This window comes from Silene latifolia, chromosome X (assembly GCF_048544455.1).
Source record: "Silene latifolia isolate original U9 population chromosome X, ASM4854445v1, whole genome shotgun sequence".
Classification (NCBI taxonomy): domain Eukaryota; kingdom Viridiplantae; phylum Streptophyta; class Magnoliopsida; order Caryophyllales; family Caryophyllaceae; genus Silene; species Silene latifolia.
This window is the reverse complement of record NC_133537.1, coordinates 212080592-212097991: the sequence shown is the minus strand read 5'-3', so window position 1 is coordinate 212097991 and position 17400 is coordinate 212080592. Positions and strand designations below refer to the sequence as shown.

The window sequence follows — 17400 nt, the reverse complement described above, 5'->3', positions numbered from 1 at the left end:
GTGATTGTATGGATTTTGATTTTGGTAACCTTGGTTTTGATTGTAAAAGGGTCTTTGATTTTGATTTCTCATGGGTGGTGGAGTGTATGTTGTTTGAGGGTTTTGAACATTTTGGCTTTTGTATGAGAGATTTGGATGGAACTTGGTGTTTTCATTGTAAAAATTTGAATAAGGGGTACCACTTTTGTAAGCTTGGAAAGCATTAACTTGTTCGGTTGTTCCCCTACACTCACTTGAGTCATGGCCCAAAGTTCCACAATTCTCACATATCCCACTTGGGATTGATGAGGATGCCGTCATGGCATTGACATGATGCTTTGATGTTTTTGAGTTTTCCTCAAGTCTAGCCATAGCTTGTTCAAACTTCAAGTTGATTGTGTCAATGTGAGCACTAAGTTGAGCACCCAATTGAGTAACGGAGTCCACTTCATACTTTCCTCCTCTAGTAGCCTTGCGAGGTCTACTATATTGTGAATTATGGACCGCCATTTCCTCAATCTTGTTCCATGTTTGATTGTCATCAACTTCGGTGAACATTCCATTTGATCCCATATTGAGAATGTTCCTTGAATCTTCATATAAACCATTCCAAAATTGTTGCACTAAAAACCATTCGCTAAGTCCATGGTGAGGACATGAGCGACAAATACCTTTGAACCGCTCCCAAGCTTCATACAAAGATTCTTCATCCCTTTGCTTAAAACCCGTAATTTGAGCTCTTAGCATGTTAGTCTTCTCCGGTGGGTAGAATTTTTTGTAGAAAGCTAGAGCTAGCTTCTTCCAAGAATCTATTCCAAGGGTGGCCTTATCAAGGCCCTTCAACCATTGCTTTGCGGTGCCGATTAACGAAAAAGGAAATAAGACCCATCTTATTTGGTCTTGAGTCACGCCCGTTTGAGAGATAGCTTCACAATAATCGCAAAAGGTTTCCATATGAGAATGAGGGTCCTCACTAGGCATTCCCCAGAATTGGCTCCTCTCAACTAGTTGGATGAAGGCGGACTTGGCAATAAAATTACCGGTGAGATGTTGCGGTGTAGGAGTACCATTTGGTAGATCCTCCTCGGTGGGTATAGAGTGTGACGAGAATTTAGGCATTGTAGGTGGATTTTGTGGGATATTGTGTAATGGGTTTTCTTCTCCTTCTATTGCGAAAGGATTGACAAACTCACTAGTGGGTTGAACAACTTCACCAACACCTCCCAAATTCCTCCTAACAAGTCTCCTATTATTCGTCAAGGTTCTTTCGATTTCACGGTCAAAAGGTAACAAATCTCTTTGTAACCTTCTAGACATGCAAAATATCAAACAACTCGAAAACAATTAGAACAAACCTTGAGGAGTTTTACTTCCCCAAGGTGAAAAAGACACAACTAATAACAATAAAAGAAATCTTAAATCAATTAAACACCGTCCCCGGCAACGGCGCCATTTTTGATCGAGTCCATTTCGTGTTCACAATTAAGCATATGTGGTCGTTGGTCAATGGTCGATACAAAACACAATTTATACTCCACAAACAACTCTACAATTAGTAAAGAGGCAAGTAAAGGTCGGATCCCAAGGGACGGGTATTGAAATGAGAATTCTATTGTAACTAGTAGTGTCTAGGGGTGTCACAAATTGGGTTGATGTAGAAGGTTACTAAACTAAAATAACAATGAAAATAAACTAGCAAGATGAATAAAATAAGGGGTGTAAACAATTGATTAAAGGCACTAGGGTGTCATGGGTTCATAGGGGAATCATGGGATATGATCATACAAACATGTTCTCAAATTATAAGCAAGCAATTATTGTTGTGATTGATTGAGTTGGGTTATATCTTACAATCCTAGGAAAGTTTGGGTCCCGGAGCCGAATCGATTAGATTGTACAACACCTACAAGTCGACTTAATCTTTCCTACTCAACACATGCATGGTCTAACAAGACTCGAGTTGGGTTATGTCTTACAAGTCAAGTTGAAAGGACAGAAGATGATAGTAAATGCAAGGATTCATAGGCTTAGAATTTCATCAAATATAACATGTGCATGTATTAAGATCAAAACAAGCAAGCAAATAAGATATGAAAGCATATTAATTTAAGCATGAATCATTCCCCATGTTGGTTTCCCTAATCACCCATTAAACCCTAGCTAAGAGACTACTCACTCATTATCATGTTGATCATGCTAGAAAGGTTGTCAATCATACTAACATAATGAAACATGATGAATAAATGAAAGTAATTAACAATAATTAAAAAGGGATTAAGAGATTATACCTACTAATGATTCCAATAATAAAGCAAGAATAATAGAAGTACTTGAATCCTAGATTGAGAGGTTGTCAATCTCCCAATAATAACCCAAATAACCTTCAATTACCCAAAATAAAGGAAGAACAAGAGAGAGATTAAAGAACTAAAACTTGGATTAAAACTTGATTAATACTTGATTACAATATTAAAGAGAGATTTGATTGATATTAACTACACTAATTATTGATAAGAAGAACATGCTCCTCTAATTAGCCTAATGGGGTATTTATAGTGAAAATTAGGGAGGATGCATTAGGGTTAACTAAGGGCTAAACTAGTAATTACACTTTTAAGTTGAGCAAGGAAAAGCCGGTATTTTCCGAGAGAAGGGCTTCTCTTTTCGTAGCTTGAAGAATGAAAAACGTTGCATCTTGAAATCCGTGCGGATCGTAGTCGGGACGGCCGGATCTGGGGTGAGGAATCCGAGCGGATTCAAGAGAGGGACGCTCGGATTGTCTTTGGGGAATCCGAGCGGATTCAAGGTGGGACGCTCGGATTGGGCTGGACGGACGGATTTGGTACAATCCGTTCGGATTGTTGGCCGACTTCAATTCTTCTTCTTTTTCTTCCCTTTTCTTCATAAATTCCTTGGGGATTTCCTCGGGGACTCAAGGATCCTTTTCTCAACATTGCTCTTCTACTATGATATGTACAAAGGCCTTCTAGTCTTGTCTCTCCTTGATGCTTGGTCATTGAATACAATCAATTTAGTCTCGTTTTGCCACGAAAATGCAAGATTCTTACTCCTTTCCTACAAGGGATCAAAATCTCAAAGAATATGCAAAACAAAGAACTAAAGATAAGAAATGACCCAAATAGGCACTAAAAAGCATGGAAACAATGGTAATTCGGGGGCTAAATATGCGCCAATTATGGTCACATCACACGGTCGATAAACTCGATAAAATAAGGATGCATGTTTTAGTTATGACGATTTAGCGATGCATGTGACATAAAATAAAATGCAAGCATAAAGATAAATAAATCCTAGTATGGCCTTTCCTAAAATAGAAAAACTATTTAACTATTACATATTCGGAAACCAACTCCATTGGTCCCTTGAACTTCGGTTGTGGCACGCATCTCGAGGTAACACCGTCTTAATGTATCGCCATTCTTGAAGAAATCCGTCTTTGGGAACTCCGGATTGAATAAAATTACATAATAAATTACATAATTTCCTATTATACATTTGTAACTAAATTAAACTAAATCTATTAAATTACAAAACGGTGATACGAGATCACAATAAAAATTACAACCGAATCGATATTCCCATACATTTCGGGAAATACCAATTAAAACCAAAGGCCATACTAAGTAAAATTACATAAATTAAAATTATGACAATCATAAAGAAAATGCAGCATTATAATATGTATGAACATGCTCAAATTTATGCTAAATCGCCTTTAATTAGCCAATATCGTATATTACTCGGTTTTTACGGATTTGCGTGATTTCAACATTTTATAATCACAAAAATACATAAACTCATATTTATGCATAAGTTAATTACCCTAACCTCTTAGGACTCAAAATTTAGTCTTCACTAATAATTTGACCATAATTAACCCATATTTACAAAATTGTTCATAAATGGACCAAAAATTACAAAAATAAGCTATTAAACTTCAAATAAATCACAAAATTTCAAATAAATTCAAAATTTGAAATTTAAACTCATGAAAATTCTGGAAAATTACCATGACACTCATAATGTTCAAAATCTTAGGTTAAAAATTTCGAAATTTTTCCGGAAAAACAATGTTGCGGTTTATCGATTTTTAATAAAATAATCATAAAAACATGGAAAAATTATTTTCATTAACTTTTCAATTTTAGATCTGAAAAAGATAATAAAATGCAACATTAGACGTTTTTCCTAAGTCATAGATTATGTTTTATTAATTTTCCACTAATAATGTCACTATTTATGCTATTTTTCTTCAAAAATCCATAAATCATGCAAAAAGACTTCCTTATAGCCAATTATTTTACACACATCTTGTAAAATTGCATGTGACAACATATTAATTTTCTATGACCATATTCGAAATTTAACTCATATTAACCTATTTTTCACTTAAATCCGAATTTAATAATGAAAAATTCATTTTTCGAGCATAACAAGTCCAAAAATTATGAAACTTTACAGGTTATCTCAAAATAATATATATGACAACATATCCAAAAATCAATAGAAAATTCGAAGTATAGCTAATTTTAGACCAAAAATGACATTTTTACTCATAAAATCACATTTAAATGCCATTATAGTAAATTATGAACAATAAAAATCCGTAAAATTCACCAAAATATCCTAAAACATTTTAGGACCAGAAATATTAACATGCATAGATTAATTTCGTGATATATCACAATAACACAAATTTTACAAGTTTTATTTGTTATTCTTATAACTCGGAAAAACCTTTAACCGATTTGCATGCAAACAACCGTGGCTCTTGATATCGATTGATAGAAATGTAGATCTTTATACATACTAACATACTCATATATGTTAAAACTAATTTGTCATAAAATTAATAAAGGTCTTATGCATGCAAACAATAAAGCAAATAAGGAAGAAATAATATCCTTACATTGAAATTTCGGTTCAAATGGGCACAAAAGAAATCTCCTTTTCTTTTGTTCTTGAGCTCTCCTAAGATGGAAGAACAAGATCCAAGTGTAGGATCTCTCCTTAGGATTAATACCCAAAGCTATCTCTTAATCTAATTAATATTATTTGAGCTAGTATAATATTAATCTTGTAAAAATTGAACCAAAATTGTTTGGTTTTGGCTCCTAAAACCGGGTAGGAGAAGAGGAGAGGAAGTGGATTATTTTTATCTCTCTAAAAATAATTTTTGTCAAGTGAATGAAATAAAATTATTACCAACACATGCATATAGTGAATGATAATAATTTAAGCAAAAAGCACCCTTGTTCTTTCCAAGGGAAAACCGGTTGGGAGGAAGAGGAAGGCCAATGCATGGGCTAGGTGCTCTTCCACAAGAAGCACTAGGTATGCATGCCTAGTAGTAAAAAGAATGATTACATCTTCCACTACTCTAATTAACATTACAAGAATATGTTAATTATGTCCAATATTTCGGTCCAAATGGATAACATGAAATCCATTTTATTTTTGTCAATTGTCAATATGTCACATGTCATATGTAACATAAATTTGTTATGTATTTTTAACATATTAAAAATCAACGTATTAATAAAAATACGTCATATACAATAATTGACTTAGTAATTTCATAATTACTTGCACCAAAATATTTTTCCATTTATAAATCGTATTCATAATAATTCATTCAAATTTTAATTGTTTCTGTAAACAATAATTTCATCCGAGTAATGATACAATTCGATTACTCAGACCGTATCTCATTTAATCACATTTTAATTTGATACGTAAATTTTACTTCCAAAATCGTCCGTCAATTTTTCATGTAATTTAATTAACTCGTAACATTATACGATTAATTAAATGATCAATTAAGAGTGTTGCCCTATAGGTATGACCTAGGGGGTCAACTGATCACCACCGTCATACGACAGTAATGTCAAACTCTAGTCAGCCAATCATTACCGATATATGTTGACCAGTTGACAGTATAAATACTTCCCAATTGTATTCTTTAAAATGAGATTTAATAATGATATTTAAATCATACGATCGCACTATTGTTGAGGACACATTTCCCAACAGTAAGGTTGGTAAGGAAATATGTAGGGAGGCACTTTGATTTTCTCATCTTGAGGTTGTTGCTCTTGTTGTTGTTGTTGTTGGGGATTTAGAGATGGTGGTGCTTGCCTTGCTTGGGTTGGGTTTGGAGGGATGAGGTAGGACGGGATTGGTGATAAAGGTCCTCTTCTTGGTGAGATTCTTGGTAGACCGGTCATTGGTAGGTAGATTGGATCACTTCCTTTCGTTATCCACTTGATCCTTTTGTCAACCCCCTCAAGGGTTATCCAATGACGATGAATAAGAAGAAGGTCTTCATTTATCCTTGTATTTCCGGAAAGAGGAGCATACTCATTATTCTCATTGAATTTTGGATTGAAATGCTTTGCAATCTTCGTAATGAGCCCTCCATTAACAATGTGTCTCATCCCATCATCATCACCGTTCCTAAACTTTGCCCATTTTTTGAGTAGCACAAGAGGCGCATTGAAGTGGTACCCACCCCTTCCTTGGATATTGAGATAAGACTCCATGAACACAAGGTCAAGTTCCTTCACTATTGCTGGATCTCGGCCAGCAAGTAGTGTGCCGGAAAGGAACCGGTAAGTAAGTCTCAAAATAGGATTTTGAATGTGGAAAGCTAGACACTCTTTGATGTACATGAAATCTCGGCCGGTCATGGCCCTCCATAGGGGTGTAACACTATATCTCTTTGGTTTTGATGTCCGGGTAGGGGAGACATCGAGACCAAGCACATTAGCAAATTCCACTAGAGTCATCATTCTTGAAACACTTTCCAACCTAAATTCTATGCATATTGTTCTATTCAAGGTTGTAATCTTCAAGAAGCTCAAACATTCAAGCACAAGGGATCGGTAAGTTTGCTCATGCATGTAGAAAAGGGTAGAGAGACCAAACAACTCAAAAAAAGCTTCCACTTGGTGATAAATCCCAAGTTTCCTCAAAGTATCATGACATAAAAACTTAGTAGGGAGAATGTTCTTACGAAGAAGCCGGTGGAAAACGAGTCTTTGCACATCATTGACGAATTCAACATTTGAGAAATCATCAAGCCTTGTAAGATCCACAATTTCTTCATGCTCCCTTCTTAATGTATTGATATGGGAGGTAGAAGAGCTTCCTCTTACCCTTGGTCTTCTCCTGTCCCTAAAGGAAGATCCCTTTAGTGGCATTCTTTGATTGTTGAGCTGGAATTTTTGATTTGTTAAAGTATAAAGATGCTCCTTGTGGATTGAATGTTGCCTTTGGAACCCTAGAAAATTGGGGCTTTTTTATTTTGTGGGGTAAAAGAGTGATTGGGATATGCTTTGAAGTCATAAGGAGGTGGGTTTTTATAATACAAGTGGAAGGAAGGGTGATGTGTCACAAATTGTGTGGTGGGGTGTAATAAAAATAGGAAAAATCGTGGTTGATATACCGCAGGAAGACGAGCGGATTCGAGCATAAGATGCTCGGATTCCAGCGTTTCGGGACGAGCGGTTTTGAGGGAAGACGCCCGGATTCTGTCACAGTTGATTCTCCAAAAATATGACGCTGCCAAGACGGGCGTCTCGAGCCCAAGACGCTCGGATTCTTCTGAAAGGAGACGGGCGTCTTTTCCCAAAGACGGGCGGATTCTGAGACAGTAACCTTTCTTTGAAATGCACTGGCAAAAAGACGGGCGTCTTTCCCTTCAAGACGGGCGGATTCCTCAGGACGAGCGTCTTATCTACCAGGACGCTCGGATTCTTCGGCAGTCCCAAAGTTTCAATTTCACAACCTAAAAAGGACGGACGGATTCTGCTAAAGACGCCCGGATTGCTTGAAGACGGGCGTATTCCAGGAAAGACGCTCGGGTTCCTTGCTGCGAATTTTTCTTTGTTTTCCTTGACTTTGATAAATGCTTCCCCACACTTGAAGTTTGGTTCCTTCCTTCATTCAAAATTTGTTAGTGACCCTCCCTCACTTACTCTCATGCAAAGAGTTTATGTTTATAATTTAAGGAAAGCAATAAAATTATAAATACAAGTTAGAGGGTTAGTATATTTACAAGTGGTTGTTTAGGGAGGACTCCACCAAACTCTCCCTTTGATGGTTCTTTCAAGGATGAGAAGGCCCGAGGTAGGTGACCTCGACCTCTCCAATAAACGCTCCCTCATAGTATGGCTTCAACCTTTGACCATTGACCTTGAACTTGCTTCCATCTTCCGCCTTGATTTCAAAATCCCCATATTTTCCAACTTCGGTTATCACATAGGGACCCATCCATCTAGAGTTAAATTTTCCCGGAAAGAGTCAGTAGCGGGAATTGAATAGAAGGACTTTATCCCCTTTGTGCAAAGCTTTTTGTTTAATCCTCTTGTCATGGAGCAATTTTGTCCTTTCCTTGTAGATCTTGGCATTTTCAAAGGATTGTATTCGGAATTCCTCCAACTCTTGAATTTGAATCATCCTCTTTTGACCACTCAATTTGAGATCCAGGTTGAGTGCTCGGATTGCCCAAAAAGCTTTGTACTCCAATTCGATTGGCAAGTGGCATGCTTTTCCATAGACAAGCTTGTAAGGGGAGGCCCCTATGGGAATCTTATAGGCCGTCCTATAAGCCCAAAGAGCGTCATCAAGCTTTGTGCTCCAATCTTTTCGGGTCTTGTTCACAACTTTCTCAAGGATTTGCTTGATTTCTCTATTCGAAACTTCAACTTGACCGCTTGTTTGAGGATGATATCCCAAGCCGGTTCTATGTTGAACACCATATTTGGTCAAAAGAGATGCGAGTTTCTTTTCATGATAATGCGTTCCTCCATCACTTATGATTGCTCTAGGAACTCCAAATCTTAGGAAGATTATTTTCTTGAAGAGTTTGGTGACCGTTTTTGCATCATCATTTGGAGTGGCAATTGCCTCCAACCACTTTGAGACGTAGTCTACGACCACAAGGATGTACTTATTCCCATTGGAAGTCACAAACAGACCTTGGTAGTCGATCCCCGAAACATCGAAGATCTCCACCTATAGAATGCCCCTTTGTGGCATTTCATTTCTCCAAGAGATATTTCCCGTTCTTTGACAAGCATCACAATGAATGATGAATTCCGTTCTGTCTTGAAACATTGTAGGCCAATAGAAGCCCGATTGAAGAATTTTTGCAATGGTCCTCCTTGCTCCATGGTGCCCACCGTAGGGTGATGAGTGACACCCTTCCAAGATTCCTTGGACCTCCCATTGAGGGATGCATCTCCGGTAGAGCCCATCACTACACTCCTTGTAGAGGTTTGGGTCATCCCAAAAGTACCTCTTTACTTCGAATAGGAACCTCTTTCTTTGGTTGTGGTTCAAATTTAGAGGGAGTACTCTTCCAACAATATAGTTGGCATAATCGGCAAACCATGGGGTGATGTGCCTTTCAAGTTGTGTTTAAATGGCCATCAAGATATCGTCGGGAAATGAGTCATTGATCGGTGTTTCTCCATGTTCATCATGAAACCGGATCCTTGACAAGTGATCCGCCGCTACATTTTCGGCTCCTTTCTTGTCTCTTATTTCCAAGTCAAATTCTTGAAGAAGCAAAATCCATCTCAACAATCTTGGTTTTGCCTCCTTCTTTATCAAGAGATGTCGGAGAGCACGGTGATCCGAAAAGACAATCACCTTGGATCCAAATAAGTAGGAACGGAATTTGTCTAAAGCATAGACAATGGCAAGAAGCTCTTTCTCGATGGTATCATAGTTCACTTGGGAGGGATCAAGAGTCTTGATTATATAATAGATGTCATGAAGAGCTCTTCCTACCCATTGGCCAAGAACCACTCCAACGGCGTAGTTACTAGCATCACACATAATCTCGAACGGTAGTTCCCAATTTAGAGGTTGAATGATCGGTGCCAAGATTAGTGCTTCCATGATTCTATTAAAGGCTTCAACACACTCATCGGTGAAATGGAATTAGGCATCTTTAAGCAAGAGTTGAGTGAGGGGTTTCGCTATTTTTGAAAAATCTTTTATGAAACGGCGATAGAAACCCGCGTGACCGAGAAAACTTCTCACCCCTCTAACATTCACGGGAGGTGGGAGTTTCTCTATCACCTCAACTTTAGCTTTATCGACCTCGATGCCCTTTTCCGAAATTAAATGAACCAAAACAATTCCTTCATTGACCATGAAGTGACACTTTCCCAATTTAAAACAAGACTAACATCTTCACATTTTTGCAATACAAGAGAAAGATTATGCAAACATAAGTCAAAGTCCTTTCCATAAACGCTAAAATCATCCATAAAAACTTCCATTATGGTCTCTAGGTAGTCGGAGAAGACACTCATCATGCATCTTTGGATAGTGGCGGGGGCATTACATAAACCAAAAGGCATCCTCCTATATGCAAAAGTACCATAAGGGCATGTGAAGGTGGTCTTATGTTGGTCATCCGGGTGTATAGGGATTTGAAAGAATCCCGAATACCCGTCAAGGTAACAAAATAATTTGTTGGAGGCTAACCTCTCAAGCATTTGGTCAATAAATGGTAGGGGAAATGATCCTTTCTTATTGCGGAATTCAATTTTCGATAGTCAATACACATACACCAACCGGTGATCTTCCTTGTGGGTATTAGCTCATTCTTTTCATTTGTCACTACCGTGGTATCTATTTTCTTAGGTACCACTTGAACGGGGCTAACCCACAAGGAATCCGATATGGGATATATGATTCCCGCATCAAGTAATTTCATAACCTCTCCTTTGACAACTTCTTGCATGTGGGGGTTCAATCTTCTTTGAGGTTGAATGGTAGGTCTATGGTCCTCCTCTAGATGAATTCTATGCATGCAAAAGTTGGGACTTATCCCCTTAAGGTCATCTAGACTATAACCTATAGCCTTCTCATGTTGTTTCAACACATCAAGCAATTTTCCCAATTGGTTCTCATCAAGTCTATCATTAACAATCACGAGTTTGGTCTTTGATTCATCAAGGTAAGCATATTTCAAATTTGGGGGAAGGGGTTTTAGAGTAGGGGTTTGTACCTCACTTTCCTCCTTTGGAGTTTCATTGAGAATTTGCTCCATCTCCATTAGACATTCCATTCTCATGGCATATTCAACTTGTTCTTCATTCTCATCAATCTCATCACCTTCGAATTCCATGACGAATTCCTCTTGCTCTTGAGCTTGTAAGATGTCTTCTAGGATGGATTGCTCATTTTCTATAGGTTGACATGCTTCCACAAGGATGTTATGCACTAATTCGGATTGTGCATGAGTAAGTTCTTTGTTAGCTAGAGCGGCCTCAAAAAGATCTACCTCCAATTCCCAATACATATTTTTAGCCTCACTTGCTTCCAAGGCTTCCAATGCTTGCATGGGATCCTTGCAGAAAGGTATACTTAAGTGGTCCTCTACAAAACAATCTATAAGGTCCATCTTGTAAAATATCAAACAACTTGAAAATAGTTAGAACAAACCTTGAGGAGTTTTACTTCCCCAAGGCAAAGAAAGACACAACTAATAACAATACAAGAAAATCTAAATCAAGTTAACACTGTCCCCGGCAACGGCGCCATTTTTGGTCGGTGTGATTCCCTCGTGGGGTTTAGTTTTCAGTACTTGTCGTTAGGAGCACCTAGACCAAAACACAATTTATAACTTCACAAACAACTCTACAATTAGTAAAGAGGCAAGTAAAGGTCGGATCCCAAGGGACGGGAATTGAGATGAGATTTCTATTGCAACTAGCGGTGTCTAAGGGTGTCACAATTGGGGTTGATGTAGAAGATCACTAAACTAAATAGCAATGAAAGTAAACAAGCAAGATGAATTAAAAGGGATGTAAACAATTGATAAAAGGCACTAGGGTGTCATGGGGTCATAGGGGATTCATGGGAATTGATCATACAAACATATTCTCAAGTTATAAGCAAGCAATTATTGTTGTGATGGATCGAGTTGGTTTATATCTTACAATCCTAGGAAAGTTTGGGTCCCGGAGCCGAATCGATTAGATTGTACAACACCTACAAGTTGACTTAATCTTCCCTACTCAACAATATGCATGGTCTAATGAGACTCGAGTTGGTTTATGTCTTACAAGTCTCATTGAAAAGATAGGAGATGGGTAAAAAATGCAAGGATTCATAGGCTCACATTTCATCAAACATAACATGTGCATAAGTTGAGATCACAACAAGCAAGCAAATAAACTATGAAAGCATATTAATTTAAGCATGAATCATTCCCCATGTTGGTTTCCCCTAATTACCCATTAACCCTAGCTAAGGAAACTACTCACTCATTATCATGTTGAACATGCTAGCATGGTTGGCAATCATACCAACAAAGTGAAACATGATGCATAAATGAAAGTAATTAAAAATAATTAAAGAGGGATTAAGAGAATTATACCTACTAATGATTGAAATAATAAAGCAAAGAATAAAAGAAGTACTTGATGCTTGATTGAGAGGTTGTCAATCTCCCAATAATAACCCAAATAATCTTCAATTACCCAAAATAAAGGATGAACAAGAGAGAGATTAAGGAAGTAAAACTTGTATTAAAACTTGATTAAATGTTGATTACAAGATTGAAGAGAGATTTGATTGATATTAACTACTCTAAAGATTGCTAAGAAGAACATGCTCTTCTAATTAGACTAATGGGGTATTTATAGTGGGGATTAGGTGCATGAATTAGGGTTAACTAAAGGCTCAAATGACGATTAAGTCCCTTGTTGAGCAATCGCCGGTCTCTTTAGGGAGACTCCGGTCTCTAGAAAAAGATGTGCATCCTTCCTTGAAGCTTGAAGAAGACGAAATGAGACTGTCTGGGAATCCGGGCGTCTTTAGCACGGGACGGGCGAATTTGGCAGCTTCTGGACGGGCGTCCAGGGGGTGAAGACGGGCGTCTTCTGAAGCTTTTGTCCGGGCGTCTTGTGGAGGAAGACGCACGGGTTGTGGGTGGTGGATCGGCGTCTTCTGGGGAAGACGCACGGATTTTCAGGCAGTTTCTTACCATCTTCTTTTCCTCCTTTTTCTTCATAAAATCCTTGAGGATTTCCTTGGGGATGCAAGGATCTTTTCTCATCATTTCCCATCTACTATAGTATGTACAAAGGCCTTCTAATCTTGTCTCTCGTTGATGCTTGGTCATTGAATTCAATCAATTTAGCCTCATTTTGCCATGAAAATGCAAGGTTTGAACTCCTTTCCTACCAAGGACACAAAACCTCAAAGAATATGCAAAACAAAGAACTAAAGACAATAAATGACCCAAATATGCACTAAAAAGCATGGGAACAAGGCTAATTCGAGGACTAAATATGCTCTAATTATGGTCACATCAGATCCATTCCCTCAAAAACGACATCTTGATCAACATCACCATTATCGGATGGGCTACTCCTTCTACTCCTTATAGACAATACAACAGACCACTTCTTATCCATAGCATTGGTGACATAGAACACTTATTTAGCTTGGGATGCCATTATGAAAGGATCATCCTTTTTATTGCCAACCTTACCCAGATTGACCAACGTAAATCCTATCTTATCTTTCCGGACGCAGTGGATGTTATTATCAACCCAGTTACATCGAAACAAAGGCATTGTGAAATCAATGTAATCTAATACCAATATTTCTTGAATAACACCACAATAAAGGCGTTTTCCCCAAATAGGATTTTTATCTTTTGAAGTAGCAAAGTGCATTGCTTCAAATTCAGAACTCACATCACTATTTTGCATTGTGCTCAACTCATCTTGCTCGCGGGTGTAAAAAGTATATCCATTAATGGCAAAACTGCTGTAAAAGGTGACCCTGGCATTTGGACCTAAACCAAGACGTAGTAACCTAGGAGAGATGTCATCACCAGTTTGATTCGTACACTCTAAGACAATATTTCTAAACACTCTCTAAACGTCTTCGTATGCTTGTTTGCAATCCACTTCTCGGTCTTGTTTGGGTGATCGTATTTGAGCTCATCTTTGTGTTGTTGAATATAAGGTTGCACCTCATCTTCGTTGTTTAGCACATACGTATGTGCTAAATGCAACATTTCACGTGTCACAATTTTATCAACCCAGCCCCTAATACCTTTTCCGGTCATCCAGTCACTATGACGATTCTTAGGAACGCCAATCAACTCCTCAGGGGAGAGATGAGCGTAACAATATGAAGGAGCTTCGTCTAAAATAGCGCGTTCAGCAATACAACCTTCCGTACGATACCGATTAGATGTATAGTCCTTGTAGACTTTTATCAATCTTTCGAAAGAATACTGGTATCTCAAGTACACGGGCCCTAGGTACAAAATCTCCCTAACCAAGTGAATGGTCAGATGAATCATGATAGTGAAGAAAGAGGGTGGAAAATACATTTCCAACTGGCAAAGAGAGGTTACAACGAGATCCAGCAATGAATCCTCGTTATCGGGATCGATGACTTTCTCGCATATGGACTGGAAGAAGAGACAGAATCTAGTTATAGCATATCTTACCTTTTCAGGTAAAATGGAATGAATAGCCACATGTAGTAATTGTTACATCAAAGTGTGACAATCATGTGACTTTAACTCGGTGAGTTTTAGGTCTTGCATCGACACTAGGCTTTTGATGTTCGACGAATAACCATGTGGCACTTTAATTCCATTGAAGCATGCACAAAACTCTTTTTTCTCATTCCGTGAAAGGGTATAAGCTGCTGAGGGTAAAAATGTACGATTACCTCTCTTCTGTGGTGCCAAATCTAGCCCAATACCCATCATTTTCATATCTTCCCTAGCTGCGGAGTTATCCTTTGTTTTACCGGGAACATTCAGAAGAGTATTGATAATATTATCACAGACATTTTTCTCAATGTGCATGAAATCGAGGCAATGCTTGACCTCCAGGTCTGGCCATTATGGAAGTTTATCAAAAAATATGGATCTTTTCTTATACCCACGAGTAGACAATTTAGAGCCGCTCTTCTTCCTATAATCTATCTCAATATGCTTTACTTTCCGATAAACTTCATGCCCACTCAAAATTCTAGGAGGTTGACGAAGTTCTTGTCTTCTATTGAATGCTTTCTGCATCTTGCGATAATAATGGTCATGATACAAGAACCTCCTATTTCCCATATACACATACTTACGAGAAGACTTCAATTATTCAGACTCGATATCCTCCCCACACAATGGACAAGCCTCTTTCCCATGAAATGTGTGCCCGGAAAGGTCGCCATAAGCCGGATAGTCAGATATTGTACACAATAACATCGCTCTCAAATTGAAAGTTTCGTTCTTATATGCATCAAATAATTCTATCCCACTATCCCACAACATTCTCAAATCATCTAGAAGAGGTTCCAAATAGACATCTATATCATTTCCAAGTTGTTTAGGGTCCGAAATTAACAACGACAACATTAAATACTTTCTTTTCATGCACACATATGGAGGTAAGTTATAAATAGCCAACACTACTGGCCAAGTACTATGTTGGCTACTCATGTTTCCGTGTGGGTTCATTCCATTAGTGGATAATGCTAGACGTAAGTTTCTAGGTTCATTTCCGAACTCGGGATACTTAGCATCGAACGATTTCCATTGCATACCATCTGCCGGGTGTCTTAGCTTTCCATCATTTATTCTTCCAGTTTCATGCCAAGTTAACATTTTTGAATTATTGGGATTCGCATAAATCCTTATGAATCTTGGTATCATTGGAAAATACCACAACACCTTAGCCGGGATCCCTTCCTTATCCTTATAACGCCACTCCAAACATTTAGGGCAATTGGTTACGTTTTGATATAATTTCCGATACAATATGAAATCATTTGGACATGCATGTATTTTCTCATATTTCATACCCACTCCTTTTATTAGTTTTTTAGCCTCATATGTCTTAACAGGTAGAAAATTAACATCTGGAAGCAACTCCTTTATCAAGGCTTAAAAACTAGTGAAACAGGTGTCACTCACCCCATTTACCCCCTTGATATTATACAACTTCACCACAACCGACATTTTTGTGAACTTACAACCAGGATACAGAGGTGCTTCAGACTCACACAACTTCTCATACATGTTGTGAAGGTCATCCTAATTAATAGTGTCATCACCTACATCTTCAAAAGCATTCTACTCATCATCATTCTCTTCATTATCCATAGACTCAACATTCAACTGGTCTGCTTCCATCTCTTGCAACTCAAAAAACTCGGCAAACTCAAGATCATCAGTTAGCCTTTCGTATACCTCAACATCATCTTCTTCAACGCTATGCTCGTCCTCTAATGGTTCCCCATGAAAAATCCAACGTGTATAGGATCGACTAAATCTCCACTTTTCTAGGTGTATTTTAACGTCCGGAAAAGCCATATACCTAATATTACCACATCTTTCACAAGGACATGGAATACTAGAAGAACCTTTCAAATTGTTCGCAACGACTTCATAAAATTAAGCTAAACCATCCTTATAATGGAGGTCACTCATATTTGCAGCAATCATCCAAGTTCGAGTCATTTTTCTATATTCGTAATAAATAGGCAACTAATTCAGAAAATCCAATAATAGGCAAACAAATAAACGAAATTCAGGAAATCAATTAAGCTAAATTATCAACAAATTAGATAATAACCCAACAAATTCACAAATTCAAAAATAATCAACATTCATAGGCCAGGAAATTGAACAATCCTATATCTATATATAGCTTGAAAATCTTAATAAGAAATAGTTAATAAGCTAAGAAACATATATACCTGATTGATAAACACAATGAGGGAGAGAAGACGGTAACAACAGTGACGGAGATGAAGACAGAGAGAGACGATCAGGGAGGAGTGGAGGATGATATTTGTGTAGCAGTATTAATTAGCTTGTGTTTGTGTTTTGTAGCGTATAGCAGAATAAAGCGATCTGTTGTTCTTTAGAACTAACTTCAATAACAACGGTTATTGCATCTACAACCGTTGTTAAAACATAATAACAACGGGTACTAATATAACCGTTGTAATTACTTTTCACTAATTTTTCGCCAAATTATTAACAACGGTTATAATGCATTACAGAGTAAACTGTTGTTATTAGTTTTTATATTAACAACGGTTTTGCAAGTTTGACCCGTTGTTAAAACCAATAACAACGGTTAAAAACACATAACCATTGTAATAAAGTTTAGTAAAATTTCGCGCAAAGATAATTATCCATTCTACAACGTCTTTGGTGATTTTCGTGAATAAGCGTTGTTAAAGGGTCGTTGTGGTTGCCTGCATTTGTAGTAGTGAGGTGATGATGTTCACTAGCTTTGGGGCCATCGTAGGGAGTCATCACTCGAGTCTAGCTTCCGTTGTCAAGAGTTTTATTATTCAGTTTTAGTTGTTGAACATTAGTAACGTGTATTTTTGATT

General features: G+C 37.7%; 1 non-coding gene across 1 annotated transcript; it reads left to right on the top strand.

Annotated features, from left to right (window-relative positions):
* The first annotated feature begins 619 nt into the window (after positions 1-619).
* On the top strand, positions 620-726 carry LOC141626004 (small nucleolar RNA R71). Its single transcript, XR_012535739.1, has one exon. It is a non-coding gene; the product is annotated as a small nucleolar RNA R71 (small nucleolar RNA).
* Positions 727-17400: the final 16674 nt, after the last annotated feature.